Source organism: Tenrec ecaudatus, chromosome 4 (genome assembly GCF_050624435.1).
Source record: "Tenrec ecaudatus isolate mTenEca1 chromosome 4, mTenEca1.hap1, whole genome shotgun sequence".
In the NCBI taxonomy this organism is placed as follows: Eukaryota; Metazoa; Chordata; class Mammalia; order Afrosoricida; family Tenrecidae; genus Tenrec; species Tenrec ecaudatus.
Window position 1 is genome coordinate 31,037,363 of NC_134533.1, and position 19,452 is coordinate 31,056,814.

Below are 19,452 nucleotides of genomic sequence, written 5' to 3' on the forward strand. Positions count from 1 at the left end.
TGCTCTCTTTCCTATCTCTCGTATTCTCTATGACTTTACTATAATCTTTATCTATTATCTATTATTGGGTTGCCAGAACTGTGATAATTTGTTAGGAACTGGCTACCCTACATGAGATGATATGTCATATTTTAGTGAATAAAGGACTACATCTGTCTGCATTTGTGATACTGTGCATAACTGTAATTCCAGAACAACCAAAATCTCATTTAAGGCTACACATTACATGTATACTTTGAAAAATCTGACTATTCAAACTTGTTCAGGTTTTAACACGCATTAAGTTTACTCTTGTTTATGTCAGGTCATTGATTTGACATTGATCTGATTTTATTTTATTTAGATAGATGATATCAGCTTTCATATGGAGGAAGTAGACAATGAAAAGCAATTAGTCACAAAGCCCTTTGTAAGACTCCAATATGATGAACTCTGTGCAAATTAGCCCATAAGCATAATATCTACCATTTTAATTTGATTTCTGAGCTCCAGAATTAGGAAGGCCATCAGTAAGATCCGTTGTTATTTTGCCCAATATAATTAGAGGGTCAGCAATTTGATCTTGTTTTGATGACAAACAATTATCTATGGCATCCCCTTTCCCATTTAGAAAGAAATAAAAGCCTGTGCTTACTTAAGCTTCTTTTCTAATTAAGTAGAGGTAGTCCTGGTTTCACAGGGATAGAGTGAACAACACATAAATGTCAGAACTGAAACTCCTTGTGAGTGTAAAGAATATCCCAGACAGGAGGAATCACAGCCATAGCAAATGACGATTTCCATGATTTCATGTAATTAATTATTCTCCCATCTCTGCCTGTAAAAGACAGCAGGCATATCTCTGATCTCTAGGAGGGGTGGCTGCTGCTCTCTCTGGGGTCTGACCTGTGTTGGCACTTTGAGCTCCTCAGCCAGCCTGGTGATGTATGTTTGGCCATTCCCCACCCCACCAGCCCACATCCTCAGTTCACTGTAAGATCGAGAACTGCAGCCTTCAGTATGGATTACAACTCAATGTAAAGACGACCAAACTCCTTGGTGTTAGAAGTCTAACACCATGATAAGTGGAGAAAGAAATTGAAGTTGTCAAGTTGCAAGTTATTTGATTCTGTGGATCAGAGGAATTCCAGAACACTTTACTGTGTTCTTGCAGAACTTGTTCAGAGAGGCAGTTATGCAAATAGGACAAGGAGTCACCGTGTGGTTTTAACCAGAAAAGGTGTGGGTACTCTGATCCTATTTATTCAATCTGCATGCTTAGCAAATAATCAGAAAGGCAGAATATTTGAAGAAAAATGTAGAATCAGAACTGGAAATAGGTTTACTAGCAACCACACTATGCAGATGATACCCCCTTGCTTGCTGAAACTGGTGAGGACTTGAGACATTTGCTAATGAAGTTCAAAATCTGCAGCCTTTAATGTGTATTACAACTCAATATAAAAAATAGCCTCGTAAATGGACCCATTGGCAACATCATGGAAAATGGAGAAAAGGTCATAGTTGTCAAGAATTTCACCTTGTTTGGATCAATGTTTATCAAAGTAGCAGTGTAATGACATCATTGGGTAAATCTGCTACACAAGACCACTGAATTATTGAAAAGTATGAGTGTTACTTTGAGGACTAAAGGGAGAATGCCACAAGCCATGGCATTTTTAGTTGCCTCATATGCAGGTGAAGTTGGACATTGAATCAGGAAGTCAGAAGAAAAATCAATGCTTTGGAACTGTGGTGCAGGCAAACATTACTGAATCTACCATAGACTGCCAAGAGGACAAAAAAATCGTTTGGAAGAAGTATGGCCACAATGCTCCTTAGACATGACGATGGTGAGGCAAGGATGGTGAAACTTGTTTCACATATTTGGGATAGGTTTTCAGGAGAGACCCATCCCCGGAGAAGGACATCATGCATGGTAACCTGGTGGGGCCGTGAAGAAGAGGAAGGCCTTCCATGAGATGGAGTAACACGGTGGCTGCAATGAGCTGCTCATGTATGGGAACAACTGTGAAGACAGTGCCGGACCAGACAGTGATTGGTTCTGCTGCACACAGACAGGGTCTGTATGAGTAAGAACCAACTTGAAGGCACTTAACAACAGTGCCAACAACGACAACAATGAAAACAACAGCGTCAACAATGAAAACAACAGCATCAACAACAAAAACAACGGTCTACCATGTGAGAGTTTAGTTTCTCTGAGCAAACCCAAACTAAGTGAAAAGATGACCTACGGATCTAAGAGACTTTACCAGATGACCTCAAACTGGAAGTCATCCCAGACTGAGTGACCGTGACTTGGATGCGTAGCTTTCAGATGAGTCTTGCCCCCAGCTCTATCACTCTGTATCTGTCTTAACCCTCCCCAGACATTGGTTGTACAATACTAGTTGCTCGGCCACAAAATCTACAAACACATTGAAATTATTGTAGGTACACTTTAGTGAGTTTCTGAAATGATTATTCTGAGGCAATATAAAACTGGAACCGCTTCAGATCTTCTGAGGGAAAAAAAGCCTCAATGATGATCAATTAAGAATTTTATAAATACATGTATTTAGAATGAGTCAAGTAGGGCCAGAGTGATCATTTTAAAGGAACTGTCAAGAGGTAATATATGGGATTTGAGATATTAACTTCAAGAATGTCTATTAAGCAGCTCAGGAAACTAGTAAAAGCAAATTGACTACAGAAAAGGAAATGGAAAAAGTCATTATTTAGGAAAACTTACAAGGATTTATGAATTGTAATCCAGGCAATTATTTGCTGAAAGAAAATCAAATATATGGATCGGACCCTGTCACGCATTAATCAGTGGCAGTCTTTATATCAATTGTTAATATATTGATTAGTGAATCTTGATCCTTGCCAAATTTTTGAGTACTTGGAAAGTTTAGAGGTTTGAAATACAGTGTGATATTAAAAAGTACAAGTCTGTCTCTATGAAGATATTACTCTTCCGTGCTCAGCATTATTATTGTTATATGCCATTGAGTCTGTTTTGACTTATAATTAGCAATCCCATTATGTACAACAATATGGAAATACTGTCCATTCCTTTACCTTTTATCGTAAGGCTTGAGTCTAGTTTTATAGTCTATGTATAAATGCATCTCACTGAAGATCTTCTCTATTGCACTGGCCACACACCAAGTATGATATATTTCTATAGTGACTGGTCTCTTCTGACACCATATCCAAAATACAGGAGAGGAAGTCTTGCCGTCTTGCTTCTAAGGAATATTCTGGCCATCCTTCCAACACAGATTTGTTTGTTCTTTGGTCAGCCTATGGGCTATTCGATATTTCTTTCCAAAGCCATAATTCAAAAGCATCAATTCTTCCAGAATAGTCCTTCTTTATTGTCTAGTTTTCATATGTATATGAGGCCAAGGAAAATAGCATGGCTATGTCAGGTGCTCTTTAAGCCTCATATTGACATCTTTTCTCTTTAGCACTCTAACAAGATCTTTTGCAGCATATATATATATAATTTGGAGCTCTTACAGATATTATTACATTCGATAGTTAAATTAAGTCAAGCATAATTGTACAATTGCTGCCACCACCATTTTCAAAACATTTTCTTTCTTCTTGAACTCTTAGACTTCAACTCTCCTTTAACCCCTCCTCCCCCACCTCAGGAACCCTTGTTCTTCTACACTGTAAACAGGAACCCTCCTATTCCATGAAAGAAAGTAGGCACTTTGGTTTCCTCTCCTAGCAGTTCAACAGAGTTCACAGATAATACTTTGAAATGTATTTGATGATACCATAAAACAGCTCCTGAATAAACATTTGACATAAAAGTGAAATGCATTCTAGTGGTAATTTGGGATTCAATTTGCCCCCTAAACATATAATCAAAGTCTAGAATCTGAACTTATCTTTCTATGCTCATTAAAAATTACATTTATTTATTTACTTATCCAATTTTGACTGTTTCTTCTTTAATCTCTCAAATCCTATCAATAGAAAAAAATTAAGATACCTACCTTTCTGGATAGCCTTGTGTTTCCAGAATCTATAATACTTTTATCGTCTAGGGATTTCAGGGATAATTCCCTTCTGGCGTCTTCCTTTTTTGTTCTTTCCTGTCCTTTGTAGGGAATGATCGAATATATCTGCAAAGTGCTTCCAGGTGTTCGTGCAACTTTCCACCTTCAAATTAAAAGAAAAAAAAAACCAGAGTAAATGTCACTGAAGACAAGATTATGAGGAATTTAAATCATTTGCTTTCTTTTTTCATTTGCCATACTACATACTTGTTCATTCTTCAACAATTTGTATTTCCTTATTTGTACTTGTTTTCCTCACAACATTACCTATTCATTTGTTATGCACAGAAAATCATTTAGGAAGCTGGCTCTATGCAGAAAACTGCAGCGCCATGATGGGAGAAATATTCATGGACAACCTCTGATATGCACCTAGTAAAACCTTGCTTGCTGAGAGTAAGGAGGGCTCAAAGACTTAGTGAGGAAGATCAGGGACTGCACCCTACAGTATGGATTACAATCCAATGTAAAGAGCACCCAAATCCTCACAGCTGGACCAGTGGACAATGTCATGATTAACTGGGAAGAGACAGAATTAATCAAGGATTCCATTGTACTTGGATCCACAATGAAAAAATATTGAAATTGCAGTCAAGAAACAAAATGACTTACTTCATTGCTCAATTCAGCTGCAAAAGACCTTTATAAAGTGTTAAGAGCAAAGACATCTCTTTGAGGAGAAAGGTGCTCCTGACCCAAGCTTGATGCTTTCAGTTGCCTTAGTTATATGCAAAATCTGGACAACAAATGAAGACTACTGAACCATTAATGTCTTTGAATTATGTTGATGATAGAATACTAAATACACAATGAGCTGACAAAAGATTGAACAAATCTGACTTCTTTGTCCATTCATAAGGATTTGGGGTTTTTCCTAATGTAGAGTTGTAAACTACAGTGAAGTTTGTGGCCTTGATCTTTATTAGTAAGTGTTTCAATGTCCTTTGCCTTTAGTAAGCAAGTTGTATCATTTGCATGGATTATTAATGGGTTTTCCTCGAATCCTGAGTCTGCATGCTTCTTCAAATGGTCCAGCTTCTCATATTGTTTTTGCAGTATATAGATTGCGTAAATGTAAGAACAATACACTTAAAAAGTTTGAAATGAAAAAAAAATACACACTACCATTGATTCAATTCTATCTCATAGCAACCTTACAAAATAGAGGAGAGCTGCCCCCTTTGGCTTTCTGAGGATATGGACCTTCATGGGAGCAGACAGCCTCATTTTCTTCTGAGGACCAGACAGTAGTTTTGAACTGCTGCCCCTGTGGCTAGCAGCAGAAAAGACAACCTAGTATGCCACCAAGGATACAATTGAATTTAACAATTACTTTGTGATTGTGTGATAGTTACCTGATTTTGCTTACCTCATCTCTGTTTTTCATATTTTTGTTTTGTTTTTAAGATTTGTATACACACACACACACACACACATATATATACACACAAAAAAAACATCCATACAACTCATCTAGAGTCACCAACTGTTAACAGAATTTGTAAACAAATGTAGCGCTCTTTTTATTTGCCAAGAATCTTTTGAAAATAATATATTTTATCTCTTAAAACATAAGCAAAAATTTCAAAAGATTAAGAATGTTTGCTTACATAAGCACATTACTTTTGCTCTTACTTAAAATGAACAGCAATTCAATAGTACAATCTGATTAATGTGCATATTTAATTTCTTAAAATTTGTCTTTAACTTTATTCTAAAATCCAGGATTCAAAGTCTATGCCTTGATTTTTATTATTCATGAGTTACTTTTAATCTAAGATTGTCACTGTACTTTTTATGCTTTGTTTTTATTGTATTCATTTTTTCATTGATTTATGTCCATTGTAATTCAAAACAATTCTAGAGGCATCTAAGATCCAACTTCCTAATGCTGCTGACATTGAATGTACACATTTCATTAGTTCTATATACCCCAAGAAATTACAAAGGGAATATTTTTGTTCTTCTCTGGAATTAATATGTAATATAGGGTGGTTTTGTAAATATTCACCTCTCCAAAGACTTTCCTAAAATCACTTAGTTATCCCCGGATGATCCTTTTCTGGATTGATAATTATACTTATTCGCTGCCATAGAATCAACTCTGACTCATGGCGACCCTAAAGGACAAGGTAGAACTGCCGCTGTACGTTTCTGAGACTGTAACCGCCGACAAGCTCCAACTTCTCCACTGCAGCCTCTGGTGATCTCAAACCACCCACCTTGTGGATTGCAGCCCAACATGTAACTATTGCTGTAACTAACAAAATAATCCATTTTCTGTCATTTATCTTTTAAGGGGCATGGATTTTTTAAAATATCATTGTTGTTTCTTGATGGTGATTGGTGTTGGTTAGTAATATTAATTATACATAATTTCTGAACTACATCTCCTATGTCAATATCAACAATGAACTTTAAGGAATCCAAGATATTTCTTAATTCTCTATTTAATATGTATTCCTTAAGGTGTATAGAGTTTGAAAGATACTTAAAATAATTTTATGTGTTTTCAAGCTTTCTATTTGTAAAAGGTTAAGTCTCAAAATTTTCTATTTATTCTCAAATTTGAAGTTTGAATTTTTTCTTTCAATTTTTCACATTTTACATTTTGAGTGTGCAATATATTAATGTAGTTCAAAATTCAAATAAACAAAGGTATGTAAAAAAATCACCCTCTCATTCCTAATACCCACACTTTACGTCTATGCAGCCTTCATAAAACAGAAGTGAGGGAAGAAGCCCAGAATTAGCAGAAAATTCCTCAGGAAGAAGGAGAAGTCAGAGGACTTGCTTTACCTGATTTTAACACCAACTACACAGCCACAGTGGTCAAAACAGCATGGTACTGGCATAATGACAGATACTCGGGCCAGTGGAAAAGAATAGAAATCCAGAAGTAAAACCATCTGCATATAGACAACTGCAGGAGTAGAAGAAAAGACACTTATCTCACAATATACAGATGTTAAGCATAGGCAGTCCAGGGGAGGTCAGACCAAACCCAGGGAGGTACATGTGAATCCAACAGAAAGAAGGGGAGCAGGGGAAGGAGGAGGGAGAATGGGAGTGGGGACAAACTGAGATGATGACATGGGGAACAGGGCACTAACCCATCCTGGGGGAGGGTATTGGTTGTGTCTCCACAGAATTGAAATGGGCATACAGTCTCCACCATGATGCGCCAAACCAGGAGGGCAACGTAACACATGGAGAAATCCATGAAAAGACTGGACTACTGGGTTGGCCCCAACCAGAACCAGCCTGACCCCCACCCTGGAAGTGTGTGTTGCAGAGAACAACACTAAACCTTCAAGTGGGGGAAAGGAACCGACCTGCCATACCCAGACAGAAGCAAACCAATAAGGAAAAAGAGAAAGAGGCAGTCAGCCTAGATCAATATAGACACACCAAGCCCAGAGGTTGAGGTCCTTGCATGGAGCTGCTAAGGCACAGAGAGGACTCTGGGACTCCCAACAACTCAAGGCATGTTGTCCCCTAACTGGAGCATATGGAGACAGGGGACAATAATGGGGACACACGGCGGGGAGACAGTGGGAGAATGGAGCATAACAGATCAGCAATTGGAGTAAAGCTGATTCACAGAGCCCCTGTGGAACCCCAAGAATGGACTTTTGGGCAAGGAGAGGCAGTCCCAAGATCTCTCTTAGGACCAGTGTGGAGGGTCTCATGGGGACCAGCAAACAGAACTTTCGTCTTTTTCTTTTTCCTTTTCTCTCTTCAATTGTATGTTTTCTTATTGTTCGGTGCAGGACACGGATGTTTGCCTAATTATAGAGGTTGGATCATAGGAGGGAAGCCCGGGGAGAAGGCAATGGGGCCAATGGGAAGAAGGAGGTGGGGAGAAGGGTGTGGTGAGCGGATGGCGTCATGGACAGGGGAACAACTAGGTAGCGGAACCAGCATGTAGGAGAGGGGAGAGATCCTGTGAGTATTAGAGCAACACCACGCTGGTGGAAAGCAAGCACTAAGAAGTGGACGAGGGGGGAAAGTGATGGGGGGCAGGAGGAGGCAAAACAGGAAACAGGCAGGCTCTAGGAAGCAAAGGCCTAGTTAGGGAGATTAGCAGAGGTGTTCACTTATATAAATACATTAATCCATAAACAAGTGGTATTGACCTATGTACATATATTTATAAGGCAATACACTGAAGCTGCAGACAGGCCTTGGGCCTTGGTTCATACCTCCCCTCAATAAAAGAACAGTTTGTTCTAACAAATTGGCATTCAGTGATACTCACCCCTACCCCCCCACCCCCACACACACACCAACATGATTGCTGAAGACAAAATGGATGCATAAGCAGATATGGTGAAGACAGAGGATGGTGCCTGGCTATTAAAAGATATAGTGTCCAGGGTCTCAAAGGCTTGAGGCTCAGCACCAAGTGAAGCAACAAGCCCACATGGAAGAAGCACACTAGCTGGTGTGATCGTGACGTGTCATTAAGACCGGGCAGTGGGCTTCAGAAGACTCACAACAAACAGTAAACAAACAAAAATATATTGGTGAGAATCGAGGGGGTTTGGAGCAGAGACCCAAAGCCCATCTATGGACAATGGTGCATCCCATCAAAGAGAGGTCACAGGGAGGGGTTGAGTCAATCAGGGTGCAGTGGAGCACTAATGGGTCACGCAATATACCTCTGATCCCTGTGGCCTCCTCAACCCCCCACCCTCCACCTATCATAACCCCAGAGCGTTTCCCAATCCAGTCTAGGCAGGAGCATGTACATAGGTATAGGCAAGAGATAATACTCACAACACATAGAACCCAGGAACAGGAATGGGGATACAGATAACAAAAGGGTGGGCAGAATCGGGGAAGAGGTGGAGAGGGAGGGCCACCGATCACAAGGAATGGCACATAACCACACACCCCCATCCAGGGGGAAGAACAACGGAAACCAGAGGGGAAGGGAAACAGCAGTCGGTGTGAGATATGAAAATAATTAACAATCTACAATCGATCAAGGGGCCACAAGGGGTGGGGGCGGGAAGGAGGGAGGGAATAAAAGAGGAACTGATCCCAAGGGCTCAATGAAAAGTAAATGTCTAAAAAAGAACGATGGCATATATGTTTGAATATATCAAATACAATTGATGTATGGATTATAACAAGATTTGTAAAAGCCCCCAATAAAACGCTTCCTCCCCTCCCAATTATCATGACACCAATTCTACCTTGCGGAGCTGGTTAGACCAGAGGATGTACAGCGGTGCAGGAGGGATCTGGAAACACAGGGAATCTAGAACGGATGAACCCCTCAACACCAGCGGTGGGAGTGGCGACACCAGGAGGGAAGGGCATGTAGAAAGGGAGAACCGATCTCAGAGATCTATGTGTAACCTCCTCTCTGGGAGATGGGCAATGGGGAGGAAGGTGAGGGGAGATGCCGGGGAGTGTAAGATAAGATATAATAATTATTTATAAACTATCAAGGGACCAGGGGTGGGATCGGGGAGGGAGGGGAAGGGGGGAAAAAAGGGAAACCGAACTGATTGCAGGAACCCAAGTGGAAGGTGAATTATGAGAATGATGAGTGCAACGAATGTATAAGGGTGCTTTGCTCAATTGATGTATGTACAGACTGTGATAAGAGCCTTATGAGCCCCAATAAAAAGATTTTTTAAATAAATAAATAAATAAAAATAAAGTAATGATTATAAAAATAAAATAAAGTAGTATTAGTTTTGGCTTTATATTTTCTATTTCTTTTTACAAAAACATTCATGCCCACATAAACACATACATGTATATATTTTATTATGATTCCATAGCAAACAAAATTATCTAGTATATATATTTTATATCATACTTGTATTTTTCATTTAATAACATGTTGAAAAAAATCCATGTGACTTGTTTTGATTTAAGCATCTCTATGTTTTTTGACTTCAGTATGCAGCTTAGTTCCCTGTGAAAGACCTTTATATTGTTCGTAATAGATTGCTTTTCTCAAATAACTCCACCATGATATGCTTTATGTATATACTGCTTCTTTAACCTTTTTCTTTATTTTTAGGAAAAATTCATCTATACCCAATGCATTATTATTGCATATTCTGATAAGTGCAGTTCTAATAAGGTTAATGCCTTTGTAGGTTTACTAAACATCCATCAAGTTCTGCAGTTATAGTTGCAACCATTTTGCATTCTAACTGGCAAAGTAAGATGGAATCTCTTTTCCAGAGATTTACCTAGAATGTTTATTGTTACCCTATATTAATGTTCTTTTCCTGTATCCTTAGTACTACAAAGTTCAGGACTTAAACCAGATCAACTTTATTGTCTTGCAGATCTAGACAGTAGACATCTGAATTCAGGATTGTGACCAACTGATGTTCTCCTCAAGCCCTTGGGGGAAAATTCACATTTTTTCTTCAAGATTCTGCTCCCCAAGGCAACATATTTTGGTTTGTGATGGCATCAATCCAATATCTGCCTCCCTGTTCACGAGACACTTTTCCTTAGGTGTCTCTCTGTTGGTGACTCTTCTCTCTAATGGGGATAGCAGTCATAATGAATTAGAACTACTTTACTGCCTACTTACATACTGTGCTGTGCACTGGGTTGTTGACTGTGAAGTCATAAGTTCTAAACCACCAGCTGCTATTAAAGAGAAAAGGGCTTTCTGTTCCCACAAAGAGTTTCAATCTCAGAAAACCACAGGGAAAGTACTATTCTGTTATATAGAATTGCAGTTATTTGGAAATAAACTTGATGGCAGTAAGTTTGATTATTTGGTTTTATTCCAATAATACTTAATGTTAACCAATTGCATCTATAAATATTCTATTTTCAAATAATATCACAGTCACAAGTAATGGGAGTTAGACATGTTAGATCATGTATTTGGGGGGGAGGGGAAAATAAGCTTATAATAAGATCTTTTCAAAATTTCTCATAGTGGAAAATTTCTCAGTGAAGTTAGAGTCCTCCACCCCAGGTTTGTTTGGTTTTTTAACCTACTATGAGTATATCTAAGTGTCTTTTCACATGCTTAAGGGGCATTTGTGTGCCTCCCCCACCTCCCCAGAGTGCTCTCCTTGGTTTTTGTGTCTATTTAATTACTTATTTTTCTACACTATTCTGAAATAATTTTAATACTACAAAGAAACTAATCAAAGTACTCCTCCCACCCTCTTCCCCCTAATATTAATATAATACATAACCAAAGCAGTAACTAAACACTGCATGATAGGATACATCATACTCAGACAGACAGTTTTAAAAATTAATATATTCTTTCTTTTATAGGAGTTCATATAAGGTCTTTTGTTATTAATTTTTATTAACTTATTGGTAATAGCCGAACATTTGTCATCTCAATAGTCTGTTCATGTATTACTTAGTGAAATTGATTATATTAGGCATGGTTTCAACCATCACCATTATGTGCTTCCAATTTTTTTTTATTACCCTTAGCAAACCCCAGTGTGGTAGAGTGAAATTTAGAAATATGACTTTTCTGTCTATTTCTCTGTAACTTCCAACAAATAATTGGATGAGACAATGCAAACAGGGTGTGTGTAACAGTCACTAATAGAAGCGATTGGTCAGTTTTTGTTACCACCACCTCCAGGCTATAAGAATCTCTGTCTGGAGTGGCTGAGGCCAGCCCCAGAGGCACTGGAGTCTGTGGCACAGAGACTATGAGGGGCAGAGTTAGAGGAGCAAATTGAACCAATGGGACTCTAAGATAGAGCACCAGGCAGGTTTGTGGAACCATGTGGTTGAGAGGCTAAGGACCAGAGAAAGACTTGTTGGTTGAAGGAGTGTTGTCATAGGTCAATGACTATATCCGTTTACTGATCCTGACTTGGATAACCTATTAATTTCCCTAGTAAAGCCCCATAATTGGGGTTTAGTCTATGAGTTCTTTGTGGCCATTTCAATGCATTATTGAAGTAGAATAGAAGCAGAATACTTTGGGAGTATAGGGACCGCAGGGGTCATATATGGCTACCCATGGCATTTACTGCATTTTTTGGAAAAAGACATATGCTTGTTGTACCAGAAGGGCATCCAAAAAGAGGAAGACTCTCCATAACATGGACAGACACAGTGGTCGCAACAGTGGCTTCAAAGATCACAGTAATTGAGAGGCTGGCACAGGTACAGGCAGGCTGTTGTACTGTTGTGAATAGGATCACTATTGGTTGGAGGCCACTTGATGGTACCTAGCAATAACAACTATAAAGCTCAGTGTCTCCTAAAACATGAATCCCTCTCTGCCTGCCTCATATGCCTTCCACTGGTAACCAGTTATCAGCTTTAGTCTGCATACATTTAGCTCTTCTATCACAGATATGTCAAGGTGCTTTAATATTAGAAAATCAATTAATGTCATATACTACGTTAGCAGAACACAAGAACCACGTAACAACACAATTGAGATAACAATCCATTTGACAAAATTCAAAACCATTTTATGATAAAAAATTTCAGCTACAAAGCAAACCCATTAGCCATCTAGTCATCTGCAACTCATAGTGACTCTGTAGGGCAGAATAGTCCTGCTCCATAGGGTTTCCAATGCCATCAATATTTATGGAAGAAGACTGCCACATTTTTCTCCTGCTCAGTAGATCGGTCCAAACTTCCTAACTTTGGTAGTCATTGCTCCACAGAGTTCCTATAAACACTCAAGAAGTAGGGAAATACCTCAATCTAATAAATGGCATGCATGAAAACCCATTATTAACATCCTACGCAATGAAGACAGAATGAGAGCTTTCCTCCTAAGACAGGGACACAGTCAAGATTCAGGATCTTATTACTGCTATTCAGTATTGTCCTGAAAGTTCTAGATAGGGTAACGAGGCAATAAAATAAATACTATGTATTAAATTCATGGCATAGAAATAAAACTATTCCCTTTCATAGGTTACACATCATATATATGAGACTCCAATGGATTCATAAGAAAGCTACTGGATAAGATAAATACAATTATGCCAAGTGGCAGTTTACAAGACAAATTCACAAATTACAGTCAATTTTTTACACATTAGCAATGATTTTTTATTTTGAAGGTTTTTTTAAATAAAAAGATTGCCTTGCTCTCTGTGATATAAGTTTTCCTTAATTTGCCATTGTCTTTATTTGCTGCCTTTTGCACCTGTTCCTTTCTTCTACCCAACATCTTTTCTTTGTGACGAGCTATTTCTCATAGTCCTGAGTTTCTTTCAATGCATTTATCAACTGCTATTTAGTTGCATCTCTTCTTCTTTTCTTCACAGAACTAGAAACATCATGAATACAGGAAACTGTGCTTATTGACCTGTGTTCTTCCTGGGAAAGCATTTCCTATGTACCAAACATTCATGTTATCTGGTGAGTTCAATGAATAAATAATCAAGAAGTCTTTCCATAAGATATAATTGAAGAATTATATTTAGAAGACAGAAGATTTAGTAGCATGGATAGATATCTTCAAATATTTGAGAAGTAATGAAGGAAACTAAGATTTATTTTTGGTTTGTATATAATTCTCAAGACTACTTGGGCAGGCAAAACACAGCTATCCCCAAAAAACCAATTAGATAATGTTTGTAATGGTTAGAATCCATGTCAAATAAACTCTCCTTGGGGGAGGTAGGGGTGGAGCCCAACATGTCAATCAGGTCAGAGCATAATGACATCCTCTCAGGGTCCCCCTTTTGCATAAGTAAAAATGGAGCAGAGACAAGTTCTCCTTGGCTCTTTGCCTTCTGCTGGAGCTAGAGGTTGCATCTGGCTCCTTGAGCTCCTACTGATCCCAGGAGCCACTCCCCGGAGCCCTCAGCAATCTGGCCAAGGTGAAATCCTTCAGCAAAACTCAGATTTATTTACCTCTGCGGCCACCAGCTCCCCACCTTGCTTCCTCATCCTGCTTCCTGCTCATCAACTTCCAAACTACACAAATCAGGAGAAACCAGACTGAAACTGGACTGGACTTGCCGTTCATACACAATGCATGCATTTCTTGATAGAAATATTTTTCTATATAAAAATGCATACAAGTGTCACTTGGTTTTACTTCTCCAGGGAACCTAACACAATATATTTTAGAGAATATGAGAAAATAAAATATAAATGTTCTCTGACAATGAAATGATCTTCATACAATGGAGTATTTTTGAAAGAGAAAATGGATTTTAGTTTGACAGGGGTTGAAGAGGAGATTCATGCGTAAAATTGTTTTGACAAAACAAGTTCTAAAGCTAAAAATTTTGAATCCAAGAAAAGAAGCTGAGTGCTGATATGAGTATCCATTTAGAACAAAGCCATAATTTAGTTCTAGCCCAAATGAATGAAATCATATGGTGAAATTTTGTAATTGAACAACAAAGTGGAAGTATATGAATGGCTTTCAGAAGTTTATGGAACAATTCATTATCTTCATATTACATGTTTCCATATTGTTATTAAGAAGAACTAGGGTCCAACAAGAAAATACATTGCACAATATTTTTCCTGTGCTTAATTTTAGGGATGATGCTGAGTTTCATGAATTATGCACTTATCTGATATATTTAATAAAAACAGGAATTAGTCATATATCTTGTTTTATTCATTTTTTCTCAGATACATTTCATCAACTATAAGGATGTTAGACCTAAGCCTGGATTTTGAGATTTAAATAAAAATTAATGGATGAAAATCTATAAACAGACTCAATAGGCTCTGGTAGTAATGATAAGTGTACTGATAGCTACAAAATCGGTGGTTCAAACCCACCAGCTGTTCCAAAGGAGAAAGACGAGGCTATCTGCTCCTGCACAGATTACCAGCCCTGGAAACCCTCTTCACGTTGAGTTGGTATTGACTGGGTAGCAGTATAAATATCTGAAATGTACATTGCACTATATAGAGGCCATCTTTCAATAAATGAGGTGAATGAACTCATGCATGGACTTATAAGATGAGTAATTTCTTTTCATGTTTAATCTCAAATTTCATAGAATCAGAAAACATCATGCCCCACTAATTGTGCTGTTGATACCATAGCATCCCGAGGTACATTTGAAGATATTTAGTCTTTGGTTGACATATCTCTACTTCATGTTTTACTTATTTATTCAAGAGAAATTCAATCCTATTATCTAATTAAGTGTTTATTGGAAAATGTAAGCACACTAAGCTGATATTAATGTAAACCATATCTAGTAGGTGGACACAAAATCTGGACACAGTCAATGGAGATAAATAATTCAATTCTCAAATCTGGAAATCTAAGGTCTCTTTTGCACATGACTGCCTAGCAGGTAGGGGAAAAAAAACATATTTTTTTCAGAGTTCTTTAAGGAAAACATTGCACATAGCACCATATGCTTAAATAAACTCCGTAGTTTCATAATTTGTTTTACACATCTTTAGTTCAGATAATTTGCTGCAGTGGTTGAGTTTGCAAGCACACCTGCACAGTTTGCTGTTTATAAAAATCGCAATTATGATGAGGTATCATTGAAATAAAACTTTGCTTGGTAGAAATTAAAGAGTGAAAACAATGATCTGCTAAAAACTATTATTTTGTCAGGCACTCCATTCATCCAAAGTGCAATTAATCTCTTCCTCGCCATCGTCATTGTGGTTAAAACAAAGGCCAGTAATCTTCCATCTGGCTGCAGATTTAAAAAGAGAACGCTGCCTTTTATCACAAAGCTTTGTCACTATTGTGTTTACACTGTTAGATGAGATTGTTAAAATTCTCTGGTAGTCGATGTTTTATTGTGATTTAAACTGGAGAATTTGCAGCCTGAGTATGGAAGCAGTGTTTGGTTAAAAATAAATGTCTTAAAACAGTCTTTCTTTTTATCCAGTTGTATAGAAATATCTCCAAATCATTAATATTGAAAAAATTATGCCAGTAATTTGTTAGGATTCACTTTACATTTACTAGGAAGCAGTAGGTTTTTTTTTTCATAGACAAATGAAGACCCAATATTTGTACAAGTTAGTACCCATCATGTTATTTAACTTGTAATCCAGTACATTACTAAGAATTAATCATATTACTCTGTAAATTCTTTGACAGTACTCTCCCTCCCTTGTTTTTGTACCTTGTGCTTTTATATTTCCATTCACTTACTGCCTTCTTTCCCTTTAAACACTACAACTAATGTCAGATAACAACGAACAAATATTTACATGTGTCCTTTCTCTTTAATAGTTGAATGTTTTGTTTGGTGCTCACATTGACTCCTGGACCTATGTGTACATCTCCCACCCCTCCAAATCGAACCACCCAACCCACTGCCATCAAACAGATTCTGATTCAAAGCAACCCTATATAGGGTTACTTTTTAAAAAATAATTTCAGTAGGGGTTCTTACAGCTCTTAACAAAATTCATACAGGCATCCTTTGTGTCAACCACATTTGTACATATGTTGCCATCATCATTTTCAAAACATTTTCTTTCTATTTGAGCCCTTAATACCAGCCCCCCCCCCCATTTTTCCCATTGACACCTCATGATCACACAGGCTGGTGTGCTTCTTCCATTGTTGCTTCTCAGCTAGATTATCTTCAAGCCTTTAAGACCCCAGATGCTATATATTTTGATAGCTGGGCACTATCAGCTTTCTTCACCACATTTGCTTATGTACCCATCTTGTCTTCAGTGATCATGTTGGGAAGCTGAGCATCACAGAATGCCAGGTTATGAGAACAAAGTGTTCTTGTGTTGAGGGAGTACTTGTGTAGAGGTCCAATGTCCTTCTGCTACCTTAATACATAACATATAAAATATGTACATAGATTTTTCTCTCATTCTATATAAATATATTTACATATATATATACATGCCAGTATTTAGACTCTATAAATGTCCTAGTTCTTTCCTCTATTTCCTTTTACTGTCCTCTTGTCCCACTGTCATGTTTGGTCTTTTTTCAACTTCCATTAATTCCTTTGCCTACATTGCTCTTGATCAAGCCCCACCAGGTATCCTACAGTATATAGGCATTTCAAAGTTGTAAATCTTTACAGAATTTACCTCTTTCTCTCAAGTAAGCAACATTATTCAAACGTTTCAGTCATCGTCATGATCCTCAGCAGTAACAAGAACCCTTCCATTGCATCCACTGGTTGCCTTACAGGCTCTTTCCAAATAGCATTCACCAGAGTGCTGTGATAGGAATCCTACCCAATGACACCAAACTACATATGCAGCTACACGTACACAATGTTGTCCATAGACAAGCTCATTTTAATCGCTCACAGCCAGCACAGCGTGCAACACAAAACACTGCAGTAACACAAGTTCTTTCTAGTCAAAGTTGCCTGGACAGTTTGGAAAACTTACATGGCGCCCTTTCTCTTTGTAGCATGGACAAAGGACATGGAAGATCTTCCCTGACCTGGGTTTGTATTCCACAGGTTGTATATTCCACTTGACAGAATGCAATGGAAGCGTTCCCATCTCGTCGATCAAAGAGGAGGGAAGTTCAACCAGATGGGACACCAGCCTGGATTCGCTAACTCAGAATTCTCACTCTTGGCCTTCACTGCTTATTTTAAAAATGATTTGACTTAAGAGGGAGAGGAACAATGATATCCAATGAGTCCCACAAAAGCTCTCTAAAGAAGGAATGGAGAGTAGGCATACGAAGGACTGCTTCTTCTCAGTACTTTTCCTTCACCTTGCTCTTTTGCTTCTATCATGCCGCACCTACTACTCAACACTATAGAGGCACTATGGGACTAAATCTTGTATCAATATACAGGGACTTTAAAACATTTATTGAAACTTTCCAGTGTCATTGACTTTACTTTATCCATGAACATTTCCAAGTGACTCCCCCATATATATCAAATCCAAAATGCATGGACTTGTTCGGTCTTTGATATATAAAATTTATTAAATATATGTTGTTGTCTTCCAGGTCCTATTTTAGGTACTGAGGATACAAGAGAAAAGAAGGAGAAAAATTTTAATCATAAGGATTTATAAGAGACAAATAGTCTGGGAATAAATCAAAAGTGATATTAATTACCTTATAAGGAAAAAAAGTTGTAAAAAATAAGACAAGATGTTACATGTAAGGTGATGTAAATCTTTAAATAACTGTCCAGAAGTATTTTTGAGGAGTGACCTTTCGGTTAAAATATGGAAGATAAAAGATGCTCACCACACCAAATGTTGGAAAAAATAACTTTATAGGAGAAGCGAGCAGCAAGAGCAAAGGTCCTGAGTAAGCAAGAAAGAAGCTGGTGTGTTCAAAGAGCAGAGAGCTGATCCATGTGGCCAAAAAGCCACAAAGAGAAGCGTTGAGGACAGCGATACTGAAGGAAGGCAGGTACAGATGGGATTCTGTCCGACTTGATGAAAGGCGTGGCTTCTGATGAGAAGTCTGCTACCCTTTGAATCCCACCCACAGGAACTTCATGGGCTTCTCGCATCCTTAGAAGGCTTTTCCAAAGTTCTTTGTAAAAAAAAAAATCATTGAAGAGGATTCTCAAAGGAAAAGAAGCACTTGTTAACCCTTTTTTATTCCTCTTTTGCTGAAGAAAATATTTGTTTTGAGGTGGGTAGCGTTGTTACAGCTAGGTGCATTTGCTGGTTGAAACTGAGATTGACATCTCCATGGCCCTGGTAGGTTCCTGTTCGGTGGGAATTCTGCACAACCATCAGAATCCATTTCACAAATAAATTGAGTGACTTAGAAATTTAATGACTTGCTCACAATATGCTAGACAGATTTCTAAGGATTCAGAATCCCAAATTGGATATGAGATTTTGCTTGCAAATAATGTAAAGTAGCAAGATGCAGCCAGCCATTGACAAAAAACACAAAATATTTGAGGTGATTAATAAATCTTATTTTAAAAGCATATAAAGTATTCAAAGAATCATAGTGTCACAAATGGCAGTCATATTAATAAAATTGTTCATTAGTAAATGAAAGAAAGTTGGAAAACAGAATGCGGCATTTAATATATAATTCTGGTTACTTTCTTAACTTCATGTGTGATCAGAAGTGCCCGATTTGAGGTGTGTTACTTTTTGAGTTATATCCCCAAAGGAGAATTGTTGAAATTTCTACCCCTGTACCTGTGAATGTAACTTATTTCGCAATTAGGTTTTTCTTTGAAGATGTTAAGAATGAACTTTTTGATGGAATGCCTTGGTAGAAGTGTCATACATAACTCCATCTGAGTAGTGTTTCATAAATGGGGGAAGTAGACACTATGTAAAGATATATAAAGCAGAGGTACCCCCAAGAAACCCTCAGGGTTACCTGAAACTGAAAGCTACAAGGAAGGAACAAAGGAAAATAGTACTAAGAGTGCTTTGAACTTGCACTTTTGGCCTCCAAAACTCAGAGTCAATTCATTTCTGTTTTTAAAGTTGCCTAGTTTTGTATTATTTACCATAGCAA